Here is a 24,360-nt window from a genome sequence, read left to right as displayed (position 1 = left end):
ACTAGCCAAGGGCTGTTGCACTGACACACGAGGCCCAGAGCTTTTCAAGAGCAGATAGATGATGCTCTACTAGAGAGAACTGGAGATTCCCACTCCTTTGCTTGCCTCAGACTTCTAAGACATTGGATGTAAGATGGTGTTGGGAGGTGAGAGAGGGCTTTGAGAAAACAGGGGCATTGTAGGTGTGGCTTTGCTGTCTCATGGATAACTATATTTTGGTCTTCTCGACACCCTCTTTGCCAGGGCACTGACCTCTCCTGACTCGCACACCAGATCGTCCACATGGGTACCTTGGGGATTACCATGTAAGTAGATTAAAGCTTCCTCATGGTGGCTGTGGGCTGGGTAAATATCATATTCATTTCTCTGTCTTTGAATATGTATTGATTCTGAAGACCTAGGTTTGGAAAAATGAGCAGTTGTAGGGTAATATATTCAGTCACTCATTTGTTCATTCAATTCACATTTCCTAAAGGCACATTATGTATTAGGTGCCAGCTTATGTTCCAAGAGTGCAATGGTTTTCTTCTCCAGTTCTTGAGAGGCAGTCCGCTGTTGCCTCCGTGTAGCATCTTCCAATCTTATATATTTGATCCATCAACAAAGGAAAGACAGGATTAATTTCTGTTAGTAATATGCCTCTATGAATGCCATTCTCACAAGTTTTCTTGAAGGTCTCTGTGGACACATCTTTGGATTTCCTCTGAGAATGGACATGAAGTACCAATTTTATCCAAGTCTAAATAGACTCAGAAAATTGCCTATAAACTTGCACCAGAACCAAGACAATCTTTAATTTTCTTTCCCAAGATCTTGAATGGACTCCAGTCTATTATTAATTGGGATTATTTCAGTCTAAAGTAATAAAACACCTGATTTAAACTGACTTGACTACAGAAGGGAACGTATTGCTTTGTGTGACTCATCAACTTGACTTCAGGAATCAATTTGACTTCAAGTGTGGTTGCACAGGTACTCAAACAATGCCAGCAGGACTGGGTTTCCCTTTTTTTTTTTTTGCTGTACGCGGGCCTCTCACTGTTGTGGCCTCTCCCGTTGCGGAGCACAGGCTCCGGACGCGCAGGCTCAGCGGCCATGGCTCACGGGCCCAGCCGCTCCGCGGCAGGTGGGATCTTCCCGGATCGGGGCATGAACGCGCGTCCCCTCCATCGGCAGGCAGACTCTCAACCACTGCGCCACCAGGGAAGCCCTGGGTTTCTCTTCTTCTCTGGATCTTGGCTCTGCTTTCTCTGCGCTGATCTCATTCTCCATTAGGATCTCAGAGGCACCACCTAACTCAATGCAGTTCTTAGGCTGCATCCTACTCGGTTTAAATCCAGCATAAAAACGACCGTGTGAAGTGTGACCAATTGAAGTCATGAAGTGCACTCTAACTGGATTGGTTTAGGTCGTGGGCCCCCCACTGGGCCAGTTATCATGGGGTGGGTATGTTTCATATCCTCTTTCTCTAGGACTAGGGGTGAGCTTAACTTAAACCACACAACATGAGAGTGGGGGAGTGGGCATCTCCAAATAACAATTGAGTCCATCCCCTCATGAAGTGCAAAAATACTCCAGGGAAGCAAACCATACATGTTCACTACACATACATTGATTTAATTTCCCCGGATTAAATATTTAAAATATTTTCTTAGATATGTAAAATGATGAAGGAACTAGCAGTTGTATTTTGTTATGTGCTGGTAGACACACCTGACTTATTGTGTTTAACTACAATAATTTGACCCATTTTGGATAAGTTGACCATATGAGAGGGGGCAGGGAATAGACTAAAACATGTCACATAAAAACAGAAGAACTGAGGATGTTCAACCTCAGGGAGTTTTTGGTACTTTGCAGCATGGTTGGAGGGAGATAGTATTACATCACTTATTTGAAGCACCTTAAGGCAGAAGTAAAAACAGATTTGTTCTTGAGACACAGAGATTTCTACTGATAAATAGCTGTCCAGTGTAGGAACTGACGCCTTGGTTAGTACTGTTTCCTAGACTGTAACTGTTCAAGCATAGTTTTATCAGACTGTCAAGAATGGTGTAGACGGGCTTCCCTGGTGGCGCAGTGGTTGAGAGTCCGCCTGCCGATGCAGGGGACACGGGTTCGTGCCCCGGTCCGGGAAGATCCCACATGCCGCGGAGCGGCTGGGCCCGTGAGCCATGGCCGCTGAGCCTGCGCATCCGGAGCCTGTGCTCCGCAACGGGAGAGGCCACAACAGTGAGAGGCCCGCGTACCGCAAAAAAAAAAAAAAAAAAAAAATACTACATGTTGGGCATTGTACTAGATCTTTTGAATATGTTACTAATTGTGTCCTCATAGCTCTATATAAACTATAGAGATTGTTATTTCAGTTTTACACCTGAGGAAACTGATGCTCAGAAAGTGGAAATAAGTTGCCCAAGACACACAGTTCTTAGGTGGGAAATAGGATATAGACCCTGATATTTATGACTTCAAAACACACCCTCCATGAAGAACTAAATTAAGTTGTATTTAATCCTGAGCTCTGGTTGCCTCATAAATGAACTCAGGTTTATAGCCTGAATTTGTTCCCATATGTCTATGCAATCCCCTGTGTCTGCCAGGCTTTCTCTGATCCCACTCTGAAAGTGTAAGAGGTTGTTCAGAATGACCTGAACCCAATTAGAAGAAGAACCAATGTGCTGTATGTTAAGCTCTGAGGAACAAAAGACCTCTTCTTAGTGTCTTCACAGTATGATGCTGTGTTTAATAACCCTGAATGTGAAAAATCAAGAGCGTAAAGTATCCTAATTACAACTCTCCAGGCATCTGGGGTCCAAGAATTAGCCACTTTGCTTTGGTAAAATGAGACAGCATTAAACGTAACAGGAAATCAGATTCCCTAGAACCACTAGCTCTTATTTCAGATGAGAAAACTGAGTCCCAGAGGAGTAAGATGATGTATACAAGGCTACATAGCTAGTTAATGATGGAACTGGGAATAGAATCCCGTTTACTGGTCTCCCAGGAAAGAACACTTATCACCCTGGATCGTAGCCAACCTAAGATGAAATATTAAGCCAACCCAACTCTTAGAAGAATAGACTAAAACACTAAAGGTTTTATCCTATTTTGAACTTCTGTCCTCTCCCCACCCCTCACCCAGTACTATTATACTGTCCATAAAATCTTGGTTCAATAGATTGTTGAGTCATGATTTGACTAAACTACGAGATTAGAGTTTGCTTTAGGCATTTATAGAGGGAAGAGGAAGGAGGAATATGGGAAGGAGCTCCTATTGTAAATAGTGCTGCAGTGAACATTAGGGTGCATGTAACTTTTCAGATTATGGTTTTCTCCGAATATATTCCCAGAAGTGGGATTGCTGGATAATATGGTAGTTCTAATTTTAGTTTTTCAAGGAACCTCCATACTGTTCTCCATAGTGACTGTACCAATTTACATTCCCACCAACAGCTTAGGAGGATTCCCTTTTCACCATACCCCCTCCAGCATTTATTGTTTGCAGACTTTTTGATGATGGCCATTCTGACTGGTGTGAGGTGATACCTCATTGTAGTTTTGACTTGCATTTCTCTAACAATTAGCGATGTTAAGGATCTCTTCAAGGGCTTTTTGGCTATCTGTACGTCTCTGTTGGAGAAATGTCTATTTAGATCTTCTGCCCATTTCAGACAACGGCAAATATCGTATGATATCACTTGTATGTGGAATCCAAAAATATGATACAAATGAACTTATTTAGAAAACAAAAACAGACCAACAGACTTAGAAAACAAACTTATGGTTACCAAAGGGGAAAGGTGGTGGAGGAGGGATAAATTAGGAGGTTGGGATTAACAGATACTCACTACTATATATAAAACAGATCATCAACAAGAACCTATTGTATAGCATAGGGAACTCTACTCAATAGTCTGTAATAACTTGTATGGGAAAAGAATCTGGAAAAGAATAGATACATGTATATGTATAACTGAATCGCTTTGCTGTACACCTGAAATTAACACAACATTGTAAATCAACTATACTCCAATATAAAATAAAAACAAAAAAAAAGAAGTGAAAGGAGATCAGAGAAGGCTAAAATTCTATACTTAGTGAAATAAAGGCATTTTCAAAGAAAAAAAAAAAGGAGGGGGGCCTCCTACCAGCCATGATTCTCTCACAAATAACTGTAATCACTTGTGCAGGAAAAAGATAAAACATGACCTAGAGTTACTGGAGAGGGACCAGAAGCAGACTAATTCTAGAGGAAGGAGGACGGCAAGGAGCAAGTGACTTGAAGTCACGCCAGAGGCAGTGCCATTTTGCATGTCTACAAAAACAAAGCAAAGCAAAAAAGCAAAACACCTCACTAAACACTTCTTAAAAATTCTAAGATCAAAACCAAATGAAATCTACCATCTTTCTGGGCTGTAAAATCAGAGGACAGAGACAGGAGTGACCACATTGACCAGAAAGTGAGGGAAGATAATTAGAAGGAGGGAGACAGAAAAGGGAGCCTGAATTTCTAAGTATAAACTTCCCAATCTCTTGGGTGACTCATGAACTACGCAAGTATGGGACAAATTCTAGCTAAGAAGAAAACAAATGAACCTAAATTTGAACTACCACCCAAGAGGTAGAGTTTGCTGTTTGAATCTAATCAAATTAAGTGCCTGATTAAACAAAAAACACTAGTAATCAAATCTAGGATCTCCAAATATAACATTAACGTCTCCAGGACGAAATTTTTAAATTACTCAACATATGAAGAACCAGGAGTGTCAGGAGAGAAGGAGCCATCCCTGGCTTCAACCAGAAGAGTTCTGATTATTTTCTCCTTCTTATAGGGTTTTCCATGGAACATCCCATTAATGCCACTAAAAGGTGGTTTGCAGTCCTTTGAAGTAGATGATTTCCAAGGTGGTTTCTATCTCTAGCATTCAGCTGGCTTATTATTCAATCTATACACTTGGAGGGATCCTCAGAAAAGCCCTTGTGTGCACCTAATCACTACTCCATAATTTGTAGCCAATGTGTGTAGTAGCATGAGGCAGTGCTTCTCAATCTTTAATATGTACTCACATCACCAAGCTTCTTGCTAAAATGTGTTTCAGGAAGACTGGGATGGGCTTGGGGGTCTGCATATCTAACAAGCTGCACGTAAATCTGATACTGTTGGTTCAAAAATCATACTTTGAGTAGCAAGTTTCCTAGGGACACAGTTTCACAGTGAAATTCAATAACCAAATAAGAGTGGGGACGGCTGAACACTGTAACTGCTCTTATAAATTTATAAAGCAATTTTCTGAGAAATATTGCAGACTTCTGACTGTGTTTTAACTCAGTGTTTCCTGAATTAATTTCACCACAGAATCTTTTTTTGAAAGAAAATCCTATTACATAACACCAAATAGGTGGTATATAAAACATAGTTTTGGAAAGTTTTATTGTATGGGAGTCTTAAAAGAAATGCATAATTCTGTGTTTTTATGCACTTAATCCCCATTTCTGTGTTAGCAAAGAAACCATTTTCTCAAATTTTTACCTGAGAATAATGAAATATAGGGCTCCCCTGAACTGTGCTTGAAATTTCAAATGTGAATTTTTGGAAACCATTTACAGAAAGAAAAATGTGTGTGTCAGCAGTTACCTAACTGGGTATGTTTCATGGCGTCAGCTACACTGGTCTAATTTGAAGACCTTGGAAAATGCCTTGAGCTAGAAAAATTTACTCCATTGGTTTGAGTACTCCACTGATGATGAATTATTTCTCCAGGTGAACCTTTCCTTTATCTCCTGTTCTTAAATGAGAAGGCTCCCAGAGGGCTGAACGTGGGGTCACTAACCCACACTAGTCGGGGGAAGAGTTGCTATGAGCCCTTGTTCCCTCAAAGGAAGTGAGAAACCATGAAACAGATGGTGCCGTTGCATCCCATGTATGTGATCAGTCCTTCTCAAAATGTCCCCCTGTATCCCTGACTTTCCAACAACCTAATGATTAAACTAGGGCATGGATTATGACTTCTGTTGAACAGACAAGGAAATGGCAGCGAAGATGATAAGTTATTTGTTTGAAGTTCTCTGTCTATTGGAAGAGCCAAGATAAAGGATATAGAAAAATGCCTAAGAGTTAGTAAACTTCTCTTCTGTGCCAGATACTTCATATGCTTAATCATTCAACCGCATTTTATACATTGGAAAACTGAAATGCAAGAAAACTAGCCACTTGTCCCAGTTAATAAATGGGAAAACTGAGATTCAAGCCCCTTTGTTTGACTCTCATGCATGCGGTGCAGACACCTTCAATATTTCTTCATCTGTCTGAGATATTAGTAGCTACCAGGTCTTGAAAATGAGGGAAAAGTCCTCACCAGGATAATGAGATAGAAGTGCAAGATCAGATACTTGCTGCAGAGTGTACTCTACTGCAGAAGTTTGCCCAAGGTCAACCTAGCGATTTCATTACATGGTTTCCCTTTTTCTTTTGCCTTTAAAATATATTGTAGGGACTTCCCTGGTGGCACAGTGATTAAGACTCCATACTCCCAATGCAGGGGGCCTGGGTTCGATCCCTAGTCAGGGAACTAGATCCCATATGCATGCTGCAACTAAGAGTTCACATGCCACAACTAAGGAGCCCGCCTGCCGCAACTAAGGAGCCCACCTGCTGCTACTAAGACCTGGCACAACCAAATAAATAGATAAATAAAATTATTTTAAAATAAATAAATATTTTGTACAATATCTTGTTCCAAATGGTGTTATTACCATCTCATTATTCCTTCATGCCTTTTAATGAAGCACTTTTTTCACAGGGTGCATTTTTGATATCATTCATCTGGAAGAAACTCTACAGATTTTTTTAAAAGCACATGACACACAATTTCTATTTGAGATTCTATTTGAGATTGATCCCGCCCACACCCCTCACCCCAACCTTGACATTCTGGAGTCTTAAAAACATTCTTCCTAAGCAAAAACACCAGACAGCAGAGAAAGAAAACAATAAGACACACCTTGTAATTTTACCCAAAAAATCCCTGACAGATCAGATCTATAAATTCAGAGTCATATGGAGTGAGGCAGACCAAGAGCATGAACAGACCACGTTGTCCAGAATTCCCTCTGCTGCCGACATGGTCCAACAAGGTTCAAAGCAAATATTCTCTTGCTCAGATTTGAGACATCCTTCTAGGAAGAGAACCTTCCAACCATCTGCCTAGGAAGCCATTTGTGCCATGTCCTCATAATGAGATTTGGTATTTTTCATAGAATTTCACACTCCACATGCTGAATGTGTCTTATAGATCATTTAAAACGTGGTCTTATATTTTGTAATCAGCCAAAGTGAAAATACATGTGCTGCCAGCCAGTCAATTACTAAGTCATTTTTACACTCCCACTGGGTACCAGTCTGGACTGTGGGGAACGTGTGGCAGGCACTGGGCTAGATGCTTTCACATGCATCTTCTCCGTTAGAGTTAATTACAATGATCATAACGATAGCAAGCAGTTATTTATCTTATTATGCAATAGGCACTGTGATAAATGTTTGCATGATGCCTGATTTAATGCTCACCGTAATCCTACGAGATAAACAAGTCTTCCCAAACCTCATTGCTCACCAGCATCAGCTGAGGAACTTTATTAGAATGAGTCCTAATCAAGACCTATTGAGTCAGAATCTCTGGGTTAAAAACATGAAATCTCTATTTTTCAGTAACTTTCTGAGGAATCACGAGGCAGCCTGAAGTTAACCAGCACCTGGGAAAAATAAGACAGATGTTGTTATCTCCATTTTATTCACCGGAAATCAAAGCTCAGAGAGAAAAATGTGTGCCCAAGATGTGCTGGCTTGTCACTGACTCACCATTGCAGCCACCTGGAGAGCATCCTCAAAGGTCTCTTACAACTCAGAGTGTGGTATGAAGATTGGAGCTATTAGCATCACCTGACACCCAATCTGCTAAGAGGAGCATCTGCATTTTAACCAGACCCCCCAGAAGACAGGGTGTGAGAAGTGCTGCTCTGGACCACTGAGCTGGAGACTGAAAACTGCATCTCCCAGACTCTACCATCAGTGAGCTTATTTAATTTTACCAACGGGAGGCACTGAGGGAGATCGGAGGGTGGAAGGAAGGAGGAACCGTCTTTGTCCACTTTAGCAGAGACATGAGCAAGGGCCGGGGGATTTAAGACAGGCTACTGTGGGCTCCAGCCACATGGATGATGTCTGGCGAGCTCCGGGGGCGGTGGGGGCGGGGGGATGGCGGCTTCGGGGATCCTGCTGACTGCAGTGGCACAATTCGGTAACAACAGCTAACAGGTCAGCGTTCACAGGGGCGGGTAGAAAACTAGCTGATTTAGGGGTAACAATCTTTTCTTCTCTTTTGCTCCTTCAGCCCTTTCCGCATCATTGTAAACATTTTCCTGCATTAAGTCCCTCTTTACTTGAAATAGCAAGAGTGGTTCTCTTTCGCTGGTTGGATATTAGCTGATATTACAGCTTAGTTATCATACAATAATCATGCTCCTTGTCAAAGGAGCAGGGTGAGGATTCAGCTCCAGGGTCTGAGACGGCAAAGCTCAAGTTCTTAACCAGTATCAAATACAGACGGTCCCAACTTACAATGGTTCGACTTCTGGTGGTGTGAAAGTGATATGCATTCAGTAGGTACTGTACTTCGAATTTTGATCTCTTCCCAGGCTAGTGATGTGTGGTCAGATACTCTCTCATGATGCTGGGCAGTGACAGCTAGCTGCAACTCCCTCTCGGCCACAGACCTGAGGATAAATAATCCATACACCGACAACCGTTCTGTAAGCATACAACCGTTCTCTTTTTCACTTTCAATACAGGACGCAATAAGTTACATGAGATATTCGACACTTTATTATAAAATAGGCTTTGTTTTAGATAATTATGCCCTACTGTAGGCTAACGTAAATGTTCTGAGCACGTTTAAGGTAGGCAAGGCTAAGCTATGACGGTCGGTAGATTAGGCGTATTAAATGTATTTTTGACTTGATATTTTCAACTTATGATGGGTTTATAGGGACTTAACCCCGTCGTAACTTGAGAAAGATCTGTATATCAAAAGCACTGCACAATAAAGTATTCACTTCTATAGGGTAATTGAGCTGTCTTCTTGCTATTCATTCTTTTATCTACTAAAAATATATATATAATAAAACTTTCTGTGCCAAGAAGTATGGTAAGTTCTGGGAATACAAAGTTGAATAAAACATAGCTCCTGCTACCATGGAAGGAAGATTCACAGGCAATTAATTATAAGACAATGTGGTAAGTTCAAAAATTGAACCAATTTCTAAGGACAGACCAATTTTAACATGACTGTTACTTGAACAATTATGAAAAAAACCAAATGATATTTAAGGCTGATACACTTGGGCACAGGAAGTCTTTTGAGAGAATAAAACAGTTACCGCTGGGTAAGGAAGACAGGTATTGACTGACCTACTTCTCTGAGGTCCCTCCTGTACTATTCATTCATTCATTTGTTCATTCAATTAATAGCAGTGAGTGCTTTATAGCAGGACCTCTCTATACCTTGGGAATGAAGCATGTGAGTAAAATAAGAGGGATTTGATCTCATGGGTCTTCCATTTTTAGGGAGAGACGGTCAATAGGCAAGTAAACAAATAAGATCATTTTATTCTATGAAAAGTGCTCTAAAGGAAATTAGCAGGGAGATATGAATGAATGCAACTGAGAAGAGGGGGGTATTTTAGGTACAGTTTTATTACAGGGGATATTCGTGTAGAAACCACTGTCCTTGTCTCCAAGAAGGACATAATGAGTCTGAAGGCAATGCTGAAAAGTGGGTCTCAGGTTAGAAGAGCTGCCAGTGAGAACACAGCACGTGGAGAGCCCCCTCGAAGCTGGCACCTTCCCTCCAGCGAAGCACTGCTACAGCCAGCATTCAGAGTGCATGACTCTTCAGGGCAGGGGCTGGCTTCTCCTTAAAGCTCCATTCTTCACAGTTGACAGTGGAAGAGGCATGGCATGGTGCAACGATCAGACACTGAGAGTCCCCAATCTTGGTTTAAAAGCTGGTTGCAACACTACTAATTCATTTGTATCTCAGTTTAACAGCCCGCAAAATGGGTATAATAATTCCCAAATCACAGGATTGTTGTGAGAACTGAATACTCTACTTGGTGCATATCGTGTAGTAGATTACCTGACTCACAATGGGTAAGCAGTAAATATTCTGTGAATTGATCTGCGTGACATATACAAGCACCTTAATGTCAGAAATCATTGTGCTTTTCCCACAAGGTGATGGATCTCTCTCAGAAGAGATGGTGGAGTTGGATGTGAGACAGGGTTTCTTCTCCTTCAACCTCTGTTTACTTGACTAGAGGAGATGGAAGGAATGGGTGGGTCTTCCTCATGGAATTGAGGGCTTTCTGCTGGCTAAGTCTCACTGGTTGCCTCTCCCATTCCTCTTACGACCAGATCTGCCAGGACACCCACTTGACAATGTCCCTCTGAAATTGTGTTCCCCAGAACTGAACAGAGTCCTCTAGCTGGAGTCTGGCCACAGCTCAAAACAGCCACACCATCACAAGCCCTTGGGTTGGATGCCGCACTTCTAGATACGTAGCTTCAGGGGGCATTGGGATATTACAAGCCACATTGGCCTATGGTTTCATGCTATGCTTGTAGCCGATTAACACCCACACGTTGCACATGGTATAATTAGGACACCAAGACCTCCATCTGCTTCTACTTCTACATGTAAGTCTTTCACCCTCATTTCAGGTCTTCATACTGATTTCTGCAAAGTTTCTCTAGACCTAAGGAAGATCCTTGAGGAGACGTGATACTTATTTGTGGAATCACTCCTAGAGCTTTGCACGTGAACTGGAATATATGAGACTCCTGGTGGGTACTTATTAAATAAATTACTATTTTAACTAGTGCAAAAGTAAAAAGTGCTTAGTTTTATAAGAACAATAGAATGTATAGTATAGTCAAAGGAAGAAAACAAAATGACTCATAATTCCGTACTGTTGCATAACACCCCCAAATAGTATCAAATTGTTTGTATTTTTAGGGAACTTGAATTGTCTTAACGTTATGGCATTCTTACCACCTCATTTGAGTAACTGAAAAATAACTCACTACATTGATAGCCTGTAATTCATTTAAGAGGATTTATTTAAACAAATGAAATTGTTGGAACTTTAGGTTGTTTCAGGGTTTTTTGTTTGCTTGTTTACTATTTTAAAGATCTCTGTCTATACATCCTACCAAACATCTGATTATTTCCTTAGTGTAAAGTCCTAGAAGTGGAAGTATTGGGTCAAAGATAATGTCTATTTTTAAGATTTATATGTATATATATGTGGTCAAATGGCCTCCAAAACCATGCATGACAATATCCTTCTCTTGCCCTTCCTGAGAGTATGTAAAAGGGGGAAAATAGAGTGTGTGTCATAAAATTGTTTGGAAAATTGAGTTAATATACATTAAGTGCTCAGGTAGTAATTGGTACATAGAAATTACTCCAAAAATGGTAGTTGTTGTTATTACTGTTGTTGTTATTTTTACCTTTATATCTCACATATATGATGCCAACTTCAACTGACTTTCTCCACTAACTTAGTTCATCTGCTGTAACAATAAAACCTCATTTCTATTTCTCATCCCACCAGAGATAGAGGGAGAGAGGGAGATGTTTGGAATTACATCACATATCAAAATGAAAAGCTCCAAAATTTAGGGGGCGAGTCTTCCATTCTCTGTAGTTTATAGAATTCCCCCTTTTCTCTGGGAAGCTGGCCCTTGGAACCTTCATTCTCTTGCTCTAAACTGTTTTATTCTTGCTGCACAGAGGTATTCTGGGGTGGTTCCACTTGTTCAGCTGTGCTGGACCCATTAATTCTAAGAACTCACATCTTATTCTTTTTGGTTTACTATAATTTGGTTGGAGAATGTTCTTAAGTAGCTTTCTAAGAAAAGGAGCATGAGGTAAACTGTGAGTGTCCTAAAATGTGTTTAGCTGGGGGTAGATTTCTATATTTAAAATAATTTTTTCATTAATTTTTAGAAAGGCATGTTTCTGACGAGAAGCAATATGTCATGTTCATATGGCTTTTTAGGCTTTGTGGTTTATTTTTCCTCTCTCTCTCTCTCTCTCTCTCTCTCTCTTTTCTTTCTTTTCTCCAAACTTTTAGGAACTTTGTATCCTCGAAGCTGAGAAAATTGTCATGATCTATCTAGATGTGTTGTTTTTTCTTTCATTTTTCCTATTAGAATCTTAGAAGTACTTTCAATGTGAAAAACTGCCTCTCTTTTCAGCCTTGCAAAGTTATCATTTATTATTCACTTATACTTCTGCCCTCCCCACTGTAATTCAGTCATCTCCTGGAATTCTTATCAGTAATCTGTGTCATTTGTGTTTTATTCTCACACGTTCCACCTGTTTGTCGTTTTGGACTAGGTTTTGAAAAATTTCCTCAGTTAGGTCTTCTGATATTTTTTACTGATTTTTCTCTTTTCTGTAATATATAATTTAATATGTTAAGCACTTTTCCTTGTTCTCTACTTGTTGCTTTTACATAGCTTCAGTTTCTTGTATTATAAAGGTGATGTACCCTCAGTTTTCTCAGAAAATACTGCTGACATAATTTTCTTTTCTTCTATTTAATTCTCTTAGTTACACTGAATGGTTTACATTCTCCTAGGTTCAGGCTTCCTAATTATTTATCTTGATCTTCATTTTTCAGGATTTCAGCATTTCTGTCCAAAAGGCAAACAATACCAAATTTTGGAAAGAATGCAGATACACTGAAACTCAAATACATTGGTGATAGGAATGTAAAATGGAACTGCCGTTCTGAAAACAGTTTGGTAATCTCTTAAAAATTGGAAGCTGTACTTACCATATAACCCAGCAATTCTACTCCTAGGAGTCTATACAAGAGAAACACACAGGCCCACACAAAAACATATGTGAATGTTCATAGTAACATTATTCATAATAACCCAAACTGCAAACAACCCAAAGTTTTATTAACTGTTGAATGGATAAACAAATGCGATATACCACATACAGTAGAGTATTATTCACCAATAAAAAAGAATAAATTACTGATACAAGTTTCAACATTACGAACCTCAAAAATGTTATTTAAGTAACAGAAGCCAAACACAAGATATTATACATGGTGTTTCCATTAATATGAAACGGCCAGAAAAGGCCAAATTATAGACAGAAAGCAGGTCAGTGGTTGCTTAGGACCTGGGTTGGGGAATATCACCAGCAAAGAGGCATAAGGTAAATTTTTAAACTGTAGAAATTTAAAAGAAACCGATTTGTGTTGATAGTTGCACAACCATAAACACTTACTGAAAGTTATAGATTTGTATCCTTTCAATGGGTGAACTGTATTTATATAAGTTATACCTCAATAAAGCTCTTAAACCACACATGGGCTAACGTTTGTCATAAAGGAAGTGAGGTGATTAGCAAATTTATTTTGTATTTTGTTAAAAGTAAAATATTTGTACTTAACTAATGCATCCAGTTTTCCATGTTTGGATACTTGCCATGGTCACTTTTTATCTGTGCTTTGGGGCGTTTGACATCATCTCCATGATTCTCAGTTTTTTTCATCTGTGGTTGGAGAAGGTTGAACTAGGCCATTGCTAAAGTCTGTTCCATCTCTGATTCTGTAGAATTCTTCAAGCTGGTCTAGTTTTCTCCTTGACCTGTTAGACTCAGTCTGCCAGCAAATTTCCTACAGCTGTCTTTGTTGTCAGGTCATGGTTTGGAACAGACCATCATGTACTTTCCTATTTAATCAAAACTTTCAAAGAATATACTTCAGCTGATTTCCACCATCCTGATGAGCTGGAAAAAGCTGACAAAAATTGAGCAATACTCAGTCCATTTATTTTAAGTGGGTGCACTCATTTTTAAACTTATTTTTACATTAAAAGTAATTTTACTGGGCAAAATTTAGCTTACCTACACATAGAGACAACATTAAAATTAAAACAGAATTAATTTTTGTCTACCAGGGCTTGTTGGTCTAGTATATGGACTACAGTGTAATATCAGAAATCCAGAAATTATTTCATTGCCATGGGTTAAAAAGTGTAGATTTATTCTTTTTTCTTTTGCTGATCCTGACATCTTTTGATGTGGACATGATGCCCTTGTTAAGTACTAATGGGGTAATTTGTGAAACTGCATTAGACTTTAATTTTGTAGTTATAGATCAATGCTTCTCAAACTAAAGTCTATGCAGATCAGATAGGGATCTTCTTAAAATATAGATGTTAAGATACAGCTGTTTTGGGAGTGGACCGAGATTCTGCATTTCTAACAAGCAGTTAGAATTTGGCATTGCTGGTCGGTGACCAACACTCTGAGTGGCAAGGTGTTAGGATGAAAACAGAAGCTGTGGAAGGGAAGGAGTTACAGGGAGTTGCCTCATGTTAATGGTAATGAGAACAGTCTGCAAAAGGGTTAAGATTCCTCCGGGGGTACAGTGACTACTCCATCAGTGAGGGTGGTCATACAGAGGCTAGAAGGAATGTACTAGCTAGAAAGAGGCTAGGAAGGAATTAGTGGATGGGGATAAGTGATAGACCAGGAGACCCCAAATGTCTCTGCCTCTCGCTGTGAGAATGCATACTTATGTTTTAATAGTGTCTCTTCTGACCTTGAAATATATACATACTCACAGATTCCTAATGAATTATTTATGATAATTTTCCATACTAATTATAAGCTTTGGGGGGCCATGCTTATGTGTGTGACCGCTGTGTTATAAGTACAAGTTTATTGGTTGTATGCCCAACCCCACCTCTTTCTTTTCCTGGATCAGAAAATTTTAGTCTTCTTGTCCTCTTGTTGCTGGTCAGAAGCACACTTCATAAGGGCCTCTCTTTGAAAATCCTATAGCTGGTTGGGGACAGAAGCCTTGCATCATCTTTCTTAGCAGTTTGTTGCCCATGAAAGCATGAACTTCAGCCTTTAGGCACAATACTGATCCTCTAAGTCACCTTTCTCTTTCCTGAATATGGCATTTTGGGGAGCTACACAGATAAATAAAGATGCTATTTTACTATCAATCAACTATTGATTCTTACACGTGTCCTTCATTCCTCAGACCCTTAAAGGGAATAATGGAGGGTGACCATTGGACTTCTACCTGCGGAAAAGGGTCATCTCCCTGGAGGAGAGTTCCCTTCTTAAAAGATGAGGGATCAGCAAGCTTCTCCCAGGACAAATGTGGGGATTCTGCCAGCTTCTGGGTTTTTCTCTTCCAATTATGCATTCCAGGACTGGGGAGATAACCACAGGGTGGGTTCAGGGGCCCACTGGGTCCACTATGAGAGGCACCTGAGCTAAACCCCATTGATCACCTGGCCATAAGCCTCATACTCTGACTGCTGGACCACAGTGACATTTTGAATTAGTGTCACTTCAGAGCCCACGTCCAGTAATCCCCCAAATATCGGATTCTTTCTTTTCCCCCGATGCAAGTCTCCCTGGTGAAAGGCCGTAAGAGGGAGTAGCTCTCAGTATGCTAAGAAAAATCACCTTATTTAGTAGATTGATGAGATTTCCACTGGACCATCGAGGGGTAAGTCCTCTAGCTCCCTGCGTGGTAAGAGTGGCCCTGTCCTCAGCCTGTAATCACTCCCTGGGAATATTCAGCCTCAGATGCCTAAGAGAGGCCATTCTGGATCCCGGAGTAGGACCTGCTGTTGATTCTCATGTTTGGTCACACCCACAGGAATTTAGAATAAAGGGAGAGTCATGGTCATTATCATCCATACATCTGACAGATATGTGCTGAATGCCTCCTGTGTGCTAGGCACTGGGTTGCCTGCCAGCACAGCGGAGAACAAGGCAGACACGGCCTCTGCCTTCCAGGAGCTTGTGGCATTGCGGAAATAGGTCACTACAGCCAAGGGAGAGATGTGCTCTAACTGGTCAAGTGTGAATACTTTTACGAGGCTGCTGGCCTAGTCTTGGAGGCATCACAAGAAATCCTGAGGATACTGTGTTTAACCTGAGACCTGAAGGGATATCCAGATTAGAGGGGAGGGGAGGAACATGGGCCAGGCCAAGAGGTCATTGGGAGTCAAGTTCTGGAAGCAGAGGGAGCGTGACCCATTGGTCCTACTGGAAGAGGAGTGATATAACTGAAATGTAGGTTTTGGCAGGTGGAGGGTGAGAAAGACTCTCTCCTGGACCCAAATTTAGTCCAGCTCCTCTGGGCTTCCTTCCTGACTAAGCCATACCCTTAGCCCTGTCCTTGCTGGGCCTGCATAGCCCAGTCATAGTGAGAATGCTGCTGAGTTAATTTAGCAGGAATCTCCCACCCTTGTTATCTGATCAGCCTCAAAAGCTGATCAAATTCCTCATCTCCCACCCTTGTTATCTGATCACCCCGGCCTGCCTTCAACAAGTTCTGCTTAGCAAGAATCCCCCCTACACTTGACGTCTCCTCTTAGTAATTTTCCATCCACTGACCATCTCCCTCCCAACCCAGATCCTTGGCTATCACCACTTTTCCTTGTATTCAAAATTGAACTCAGTTCTATACTGAAGTCTCTTTTCCCCTATTGCAATAGTTTTTTGTTTTTTTGTTTTTTTAAATAAAATCTATCTTTACAGCTTTCACTGGTGTCTGGCTCTGGTGCTCTTTGCCAAAAAGAAGATAGTGAGAGTTTGGGAAGGTAAATCATGGACAGTCTATGAAAGGACTTCATTCCATGGAAAGCTGTTGTAGGGTTTTAAGAACTCTGGTGTCACTGTTTATTCACATGTAATAAAAATCAGTCTCATTGGCTAACAGAATGAGGAGTGGATGAATGCAGGGGAACAGTCAGAAATCTAAGACAAATGAACACAGGTAAAATGATTTTACTGTTTCTAGGTAAAGATCGTCAGGCCCCTTTAAGAACCAGTCCCTGATGTTTATTGCAGCTTTGAAATAGGCCTTAAACAGTAAGGTTCGATGGCAAGGAGGCCTGGAGAGGAAGTGATAGCTAAGTAAAAATCTGAAGTATAAGTAGAAATTAGCAAGGTAAAATTAGAGTGAGTTGGATGACAGGTTGGGGTAGCTTTAAGCACTGAAGTGAATGAAATGGGATGTGTCCCAGGTTCATGACGGGAAAAAATATCTCCCCCAAATTCAATAAAGTGTGATAAAAATATTAGTAATCTCTTCTCACCTTTTGTGATTCTGTAAGTCTAGAACTAAAATAATTTATTCATTGTTATTCATTTCCATCCTAAACACCACTTGATGCTACTAACACATCACTACTGGTATTGTACAATTGCCGTTCTCTGCATCTGTGATGTGAGCTTCCCAAGCTTTCCATCACCTCTTCCTGGAAGGCTCTCCCTCCTTCTTTGTTGCTGGCCAACTCTTATTGCTTCCTAAGGTCCATAAGGAAGTTGATGAAATAGCTAAGCAAGAGATAGTGTATTCATCAGCTTGGACTGTCATAACAGAATACCACAGAGGGGGTGATTTAAAAAACAGATGTTTATTTTCTTACAAATCTGGAGGCTGGAGGCCCAAGGTCAAGATGGCAGCAGTATTTGTTTCTGGCTCTCCCTGTCCCTGGCTTGTAGATGGCCACTTTCTCACTGTGCTGTCACATGACCTTTCCTCTGTGCCTGTGCGTGGAGAGCTGGGGAGGGAGGGAGAGAGAGAAGGGGACAGAGGGAGGGAAGGAAGGGAGGAAGGAAGGAAGGAAGAGTGGAAAAGAGAGCTTTCTGGTGTTTTGTTCATTTAACCTTAATGACCTCCTTAAAATTCCTATCTCCAAATATAATCAGTTTAGGTGTTAAGGCTTCAACATATGACTTCTGGGGGACACAGTTCTGCCCATAGCAGATGATGAATTCACTAGGGCATTTGGGCACATGAGGAGTGGACCACCCAGTATTACAGTTGGTGATATTTTATACTCAGCAGCATTGTATCTATTTTGGGGGAGAACTACAATGTTAAACTAGATTCTTGAACATCTGTGAGGTTCCCACTGGGTTGAAGCAAGAAATAACAATGTGCACACTCAGAAATATTTCTTGACCAGAATAAGAGCTTAGCTACAAAGAAAGTCTTTTTCTGATCCAGCTGGTATCCAACTGATATATATTTAGACTTGGACTTGATAGCAGAGAATAAAAATTGATTCTGCTCCTTGATTTTCAGAGAAAGTTATTTCCTTGCACCCTCTGCAAGCTAGCAGCCCTTTTAAGGTCTGGAATTTCTTTTTCGTTATTTGATTTCATCTCAATCTCCCCCCACTTTAGAGGAAACAGTATATCAAAGCAAGAATGAAACAATTTGGAGACACTGATGCTGGGTACGTGTTTAAAGACCCTCTGTTCCGAATAATTTAACAATTTCCTCAATGCAAAAATTAAATACACTTGAAAAGTCCAAGAGTGGGATTGCAGAGAAGGATTAATAAGAAGCAGAAATGTTCCTATTTGAGCAGATGGAATGAATTCTCCATATTTCCTTTTACACTACAATGATTATTTGTTAGACTTATAGCATCTCAGGTTACAGACTTCAACATTTTCATTTTTTAAAGTCCTCTTATTTGTATCATTTCTCAGTTTTCAAAGCATTTTCTGACCTTTTAGTGCATTTCATCCTCATAATAATCATGTGAGTTTAGCTGGGCAGGTTTTTAAAAATTCAAGTTTGCAAATAACAACAACAAAAAATATCAAGGACAGTTTTAAAATATTTATGAATATCCATTCAATCCTCATTATTTCCGGAACCACATACCAGAGATTTTCTTTGGTTGATGGGTAGGAAATGAATTTTGAGTGAGGCTAAACTCTAACATGATGCTGGAGGAAAAGGAAACTCATTTAAAAATGGCACAGTTTTACTGTTTATGTAATCTATCTCCTTTAAAAGTCTGGTTGAATTCCTCTCTTAATTAAACAAAGTCTTCTTAAAATGTTTGATAATATTAATTATTGTATTAATATCATTGGGGAGTAGACATTCTTGAATCCTACACCATATTTATTCTCCCTATGAAGTTCTTCGGAGAGATGTATGTGCACACAGGAAACAGAAACTGATGGAAGACAGAACAATGTTCCACTTTAGTAGAATTCTGGAAGGTTGGCCCAAAGTACATGGCCCGAGTTCAAGGTCTAATGGGGTCTTCACTCTTCTTATTGAGCCATAACCTGAGTCTCATGATTATACCATCTTCCAGCCAATATCACTGAGAGAGAGAAGACTGAATAACAACAGATCAGGAACACAGGAAAGGTAGCAACTGTGGCCCTTCTCCTCCTATCCAGTTGCAGAGAAGGATGAAACAGAAGAAAGATAGTTCAGCCAGAAGTGCTATGGAAGGACAGGTCTTCTGTCCACTTGCCACTTTTGAAGTGTAGACACAAGAAGGAGAAAAGACAGAGGGAGACGGCTGGCATTCAGCATCAGGAAGGAAGCCATGTGTGGCCTTACTGCTGCCTTCTTATGGATGGCAGCAGAAGACGGGAGACCCATGCCTTTGTAGGAGACCTTTAGACCCTGCTCACTACTATACTTGGCTCAATCAAAATCCTGGAATCTGAGGGCTTCCCTGGTGGCGCAATGGTTGAGAGTCCGCCTGCCGATGCAGGAGACGCGGGTTTGTGCCCTGGTCCGGGAAGATCCCACATGCCGCGGAGCAGCTGGGCCCGTGAGCCATGGCCACTGAGCCTGCGCGTGCGGAGCCTGTGCTCCACAACGGGAGAGGCCACGACAGTGAGAGGCCTGCATACAGCAAAAAAAAAAAAAAAAAAAAATCCTTGAATCTGACCAATCAAATTGATACCCTCGGAGAAGCAAAGAAGGGGTGATCTGAGTTTCCTCACAGAACTAGAGTTCTACAGTTCTGATGAAGAATGTTGGGTAGAAAAGAATCAAATTGCAGGGGGTTTTTTTCCCCCGTTTTACGTACTTGGTTCCAAAGTTCAGTTAATAGTATCAGCAACTGTGTTCCAAACACAGTCATGTCCCAATCTCTGAAAACTAGTAGAAGATAGAAAGAAATATATATTGGGTTAGCCAAAAAGTTCATTTGGGTTTTTCCGTAAGATGTTAGCTGCCTATCTGTCATCATGGAAGCTGTGGTCAGTATTTAATATTATTTTTTCTTGGAACCAAGAAGAAATGTGAACTTGGAACCACAGCCAGGATTAAGATCTGCTTACTAGCAATGGACTCTCTTCTAACCACTATTAGTCTTTACAAGTTTCCATTCTTCTATGGTCTAACAATGTTTGCATTGTGTCTTTCTGGCAATTAGCATCTTGGGGAGCAAGAATGACCTAGTTCTAAAATATGTGTGGCCAAGCTTATTTTAGAATGCAGAGTGAACTGCCGATTAAGAGAAATGGCCTCTTATTTTGAGCACGACATTGCTGACATCATGAATGGAGAACAAAAGATCAGTATCCCATCCCCTTGTGTCAGAAAAAGTGAGTTTAAAAAAAAAGCTAATAACACTACCATTTCTAATTGCATTTTGATTCCATTTGCTAGAAAGGTAATATTCTCTTATCTGAAGATGGTTTTCCTTTTCTCATATCTTCAGTACAGATAGTGTTATTCAACCCTGGGTCCGGAGATGTGAAATACTGACAATTTTGGATGGCTCTCTAAGCACTTAATACAGGAAATTCACTTTTGTTAAGAAAACTCAGAAGGCATTTTTCAGCGATTCCAGGCTTTAACCTGGAATCCACAGCTGTTTCATGCTACGTTGTGAATCTCAGAGAAATGGTGATGGGGGTCTTCCCTGAAAATACACCAAGTTCTCACAACTTGGCATATAGTCGTGCCCATTGCTATATTTCTTTCCTCTTTTTCCCCACCCCATGTGATGCAATGTGGTACGATGGACACGCACATAAACTTTGGTTTCATCCAGTTCTAGATTTGTATCCTGATTACATACACTATTTCTGAGACATCAGGCCTATTACTAGAACATGTCCTGTTTCTTCATTTGTATGAAGAGAATAAGAATAAGCACATGAGATGTTGTAAAGATCAAATATTTTTTTATATAAATTTATTTATTAATTTGTTTTTATTTTTGGCTGTATTGGGTCTTTGTTGCTGCTCATGGGCTTTCTCTAGTTGAGGCAAGCAGGGGCCAGTCTTCGTTGTGGTACGTGGGCTTCTCATTGTCTTGGCTTCTCTTGTTGCAGAGAACAGGCTCTAGAGCGCAGGCTCAGTTGCTCTGCGGCATGTGGGATCTTCCCGGTCCAGGGCTCGAACCCGTGTCCCCTGTATTGGCAGGCGGATTCTTAACCACTGCGCCACGAGGGAAGCCCCAAATAATTTTTTAAATAGAGTTATTTTAAACAAACTTCAAGCAGTTATTACCTCCACAGCCCCCATCTGCCTCAGTGAATCTGCTCTATCTACCTGATGTCTTTGCTCCTAATTTTCCCAACCAGGACCATTTAACCATGGCATGGGATTTCTTCCAGAACCGAGCTTGTTAGAGGGCTGCCCTCTCAACATGTGTTAATTACTGTTACTTCTAGTCCTGCTATAATCAGATGGGTGAAGAGTTGGCAAGCAATTACCCATTTGCTAAATCTGGCCCATTGCTTGTTTTTTTGTACAGCCTGCATGCTAACAGTAGATTTTACATTTTAAATGGTTGAAATTAAATCAAAATAAGAATGATATTTTGTGACATATAAAAATTGTATAATATCAAATTTCAATGTCCATAATTAAAATTTTGTTGGAACACAACCATGTTCATTTACTTATATATTGTCTATGACTAATTTTGCACTAAACTAGAGTTTCGTAGTTTTAACAGAGTTCCCATGGAACACAAATTCTAAAATATTTACTATCCCACCCTATTCAGAAAATGTTTGCTGACCTCCAATATAGAAAATAAATCACACTTAGGTAAACCTGGCTACTACTTACTAGCCACATGACCTTGTAAGAATCACCTTTTAAAAATGATTCTCATTATAGCATTTCTTCAAAGTGTCTAGAGAAAAATAAATGGCATATCATCTATGAAAGTGCTTGGTAAACTGCTTTCCTCATAACTTCAGTATAGATCATATTATTCAATGCTGGGTCCATATAGCTTTGTAAAACTATATGATTTTCAAACCTTGTTTTTATCCTTGAAACCTTTTATTCACCTAAGTCTTACATGAACCACCTTAAAGTAAAGCAGATAGAAGTAGGGCAGGTGGTTGAAATAGGGAAGGGAGCTTGAAACGCTAAACACCCATCCACTACCCCTGGGTAATTTGCTGAACCCTACGGTTTGCAAAAGAGTTTGAAACCACTAGGGGGATAAGGAAAACAAGGACTTCTCATCTTTTCCATTACTAATGCTCCTTTTCCCATTTAAAAATTTACTTAGTGCAACTCATGCATCCTGGGCTTCAGCATCCAGTGACTACAAAATAAGAGGATGTAAAAAATGTGCCAGTGATAGGAGAATTTCTAGTTGCTGTCAAGGTGATCAACTAATGGGTTGCTGGCTATTTCCCTGACATCCAACCTTGAGACACCACACAAAATGATAGAGAGGTTGATGGGTTTGAGCAATGACCTTGAAAACCATGGGGAAGCCTCAGGGAAGACAGACAGTCGGGTCTTGTTTTTGGGACAAGTAGTATCACAGAGGGCCACAGAGTGAGATTATTCAGATGGGGGCTAGAATGGACTTCCGTTTAAGATATGCTCCCATCTTTCCCTCAAGATGCTCATGGCTGAACGAAAGCAACAGAGACATGGGCTGGCAAAGGATGACAAGCAAATAGCAGTGGGGTCTAAGACTTGATCAGGTGAGGAAGACCTAATAGCATGTGCAGGTAGACCAGCTGGCCCTCTACACTCAGTAAACCATCTTGAAAAAGAGCATGGTCCTGCTCAGAGATGCAAGGTGCGTCCCTGAGAGGCACAGTTATCTGGAGGAGGGATAGTAAAGAGGAAGTTTGTCTCCCTCTCCCCCTAAACAAAGTAAAGATAACAGGATAGACAATCCAGACAAAGGGCGACAAAAGGAACCATCAGGGAGAGCAGGCACTTAAAGAACTTTCAAAGAGACAAAGGAAGGTATTTGTACCAAAAAGCAGAGACAAGCAATTATAAAGGAAAAAAAAAATTGGGCCATTATGGTCAGGAAAAATATACTTGAAATAAAGATATCAGTATCTGAGTAGAAAAGCAGAACATATATAGTCAAAGAACAGATTATTGATCTGAAATACCAGGCTAAGGACCCTTCCTGGAAAGCACCCAAGAGGAATAAAGAGAAAGCATGATTACACAGCTAATAGATCTAAAACGGTAGAAGGAGAATATCAACCTCTTTAAGATAGGAATTCCAGGAAAGAGAAACATTACAGGAGAAGATATAGCTAAAGAAATATTGGCTGAGAATTTCTCAATTTTAAAGGGCAGACGGTATGATCCTGGTTGAAAAACATACACGGGCACAGTTTGACACAAAAAGGTGAAATTTTAGAAGATCACAAAGAAAATTCCCAAAGCCTTCAAAGAGGAAAGTAGATCACACGCAAAGGAAGGGGAGATATAATAGGTTGATGTCATGTCTCCAAAGCAGCACTGGATGCAAGAAGCCCCCCAAATAATACTTGCACTGTATTAAAGGAAATATGGAATTCTATTTCCAGCTTAAACATGGGGAGAAAACAAAGATATCCTTGAACATATAAGGCCACAGCCTTCAGGACACTCTCCCTTCCCCTGTGGTTAACCTGCTTTCCATGTTTACTCTTTAGTTATACGTGTCAAGTACCTTCATCTGAAATTAAAAGCCAAGAATTTGACTGTATCCTCCAGGCTAAACAATTCTCTCCCATGAATACAGTGAGTTTAGAAGATTATTCTTCCGCCTGAATCGTAGAAAAAAGGGTGCTGGCTACAAGATATATGGAAAAAACAACCTGGATTGATATCTCAAAATATCTTCTCTCTAGAAACGCCTTAATGAAGGTGGACACAAAGTGCTTTGGGAACAGGAACAGTAATGAGGGGGCAAGGACTCCAGATCAGCATGGTTTTAAGAAAGCCACAGACCTTTCAGAGTAGGTGAGTTTCTGATAAACATGTGACTCTCACTATAATACTGGGAGTCAGAATGGGCCACCTTTCACATCTTTACTCTACAGGCATGAGCTTGGCTTGAAATGTTAAGAAGTTCCTTGAGATACTGACATTTTCTTTTTATTGCTACTAGAACATGATCATAATTGGAGTAATTGAAAGCAATCCACTTTTTCTGTATGTTCTAATAGCACTCTGATAAACATGGAACGTTTC

At 40.4% G+C, this 24,360-nt stretch overlaps 1 long non-coding RNA gene across 1 annotated transcript; it reads left to right on the top strand.

The window, feature by feature from the left end:
• Positions 1-238: 238 nt before the first annotated feature.
• LOC132440389 (uncharacterized) lies at positions 239-24,109 on the top strand. Its single transcript, XR_009522559.1, has 5 exons — positions 239-305; positions 7,706-8,065; positions 8,692-8,805; positions 10,775-10,897; positions 24,018-24,109. It is a non-coding gene; the product is annotated as an uncharacterized lncRNA (long non-coding RNA).
• Positions 24,110-24,360: the final 251 nt, after the last annotated feature.

The sequence above is a fragment of the Delphinus delphis genome, chromosome 17 (assembly GCF_949987515.2).
Source record: "Delphinus delphis chromosome 17, mDelDel1.2, whole genome shotgun sequence".
Lineage (NCBI taxonomy): Eukaryota > Metazoa > Chordata > Mammalia > Artiodactyla > Delphinidae > Delphinus > Delphinus delphis.
This window is presented reverse-complemented; position numbering and strand designations above follow the sequence as displayed.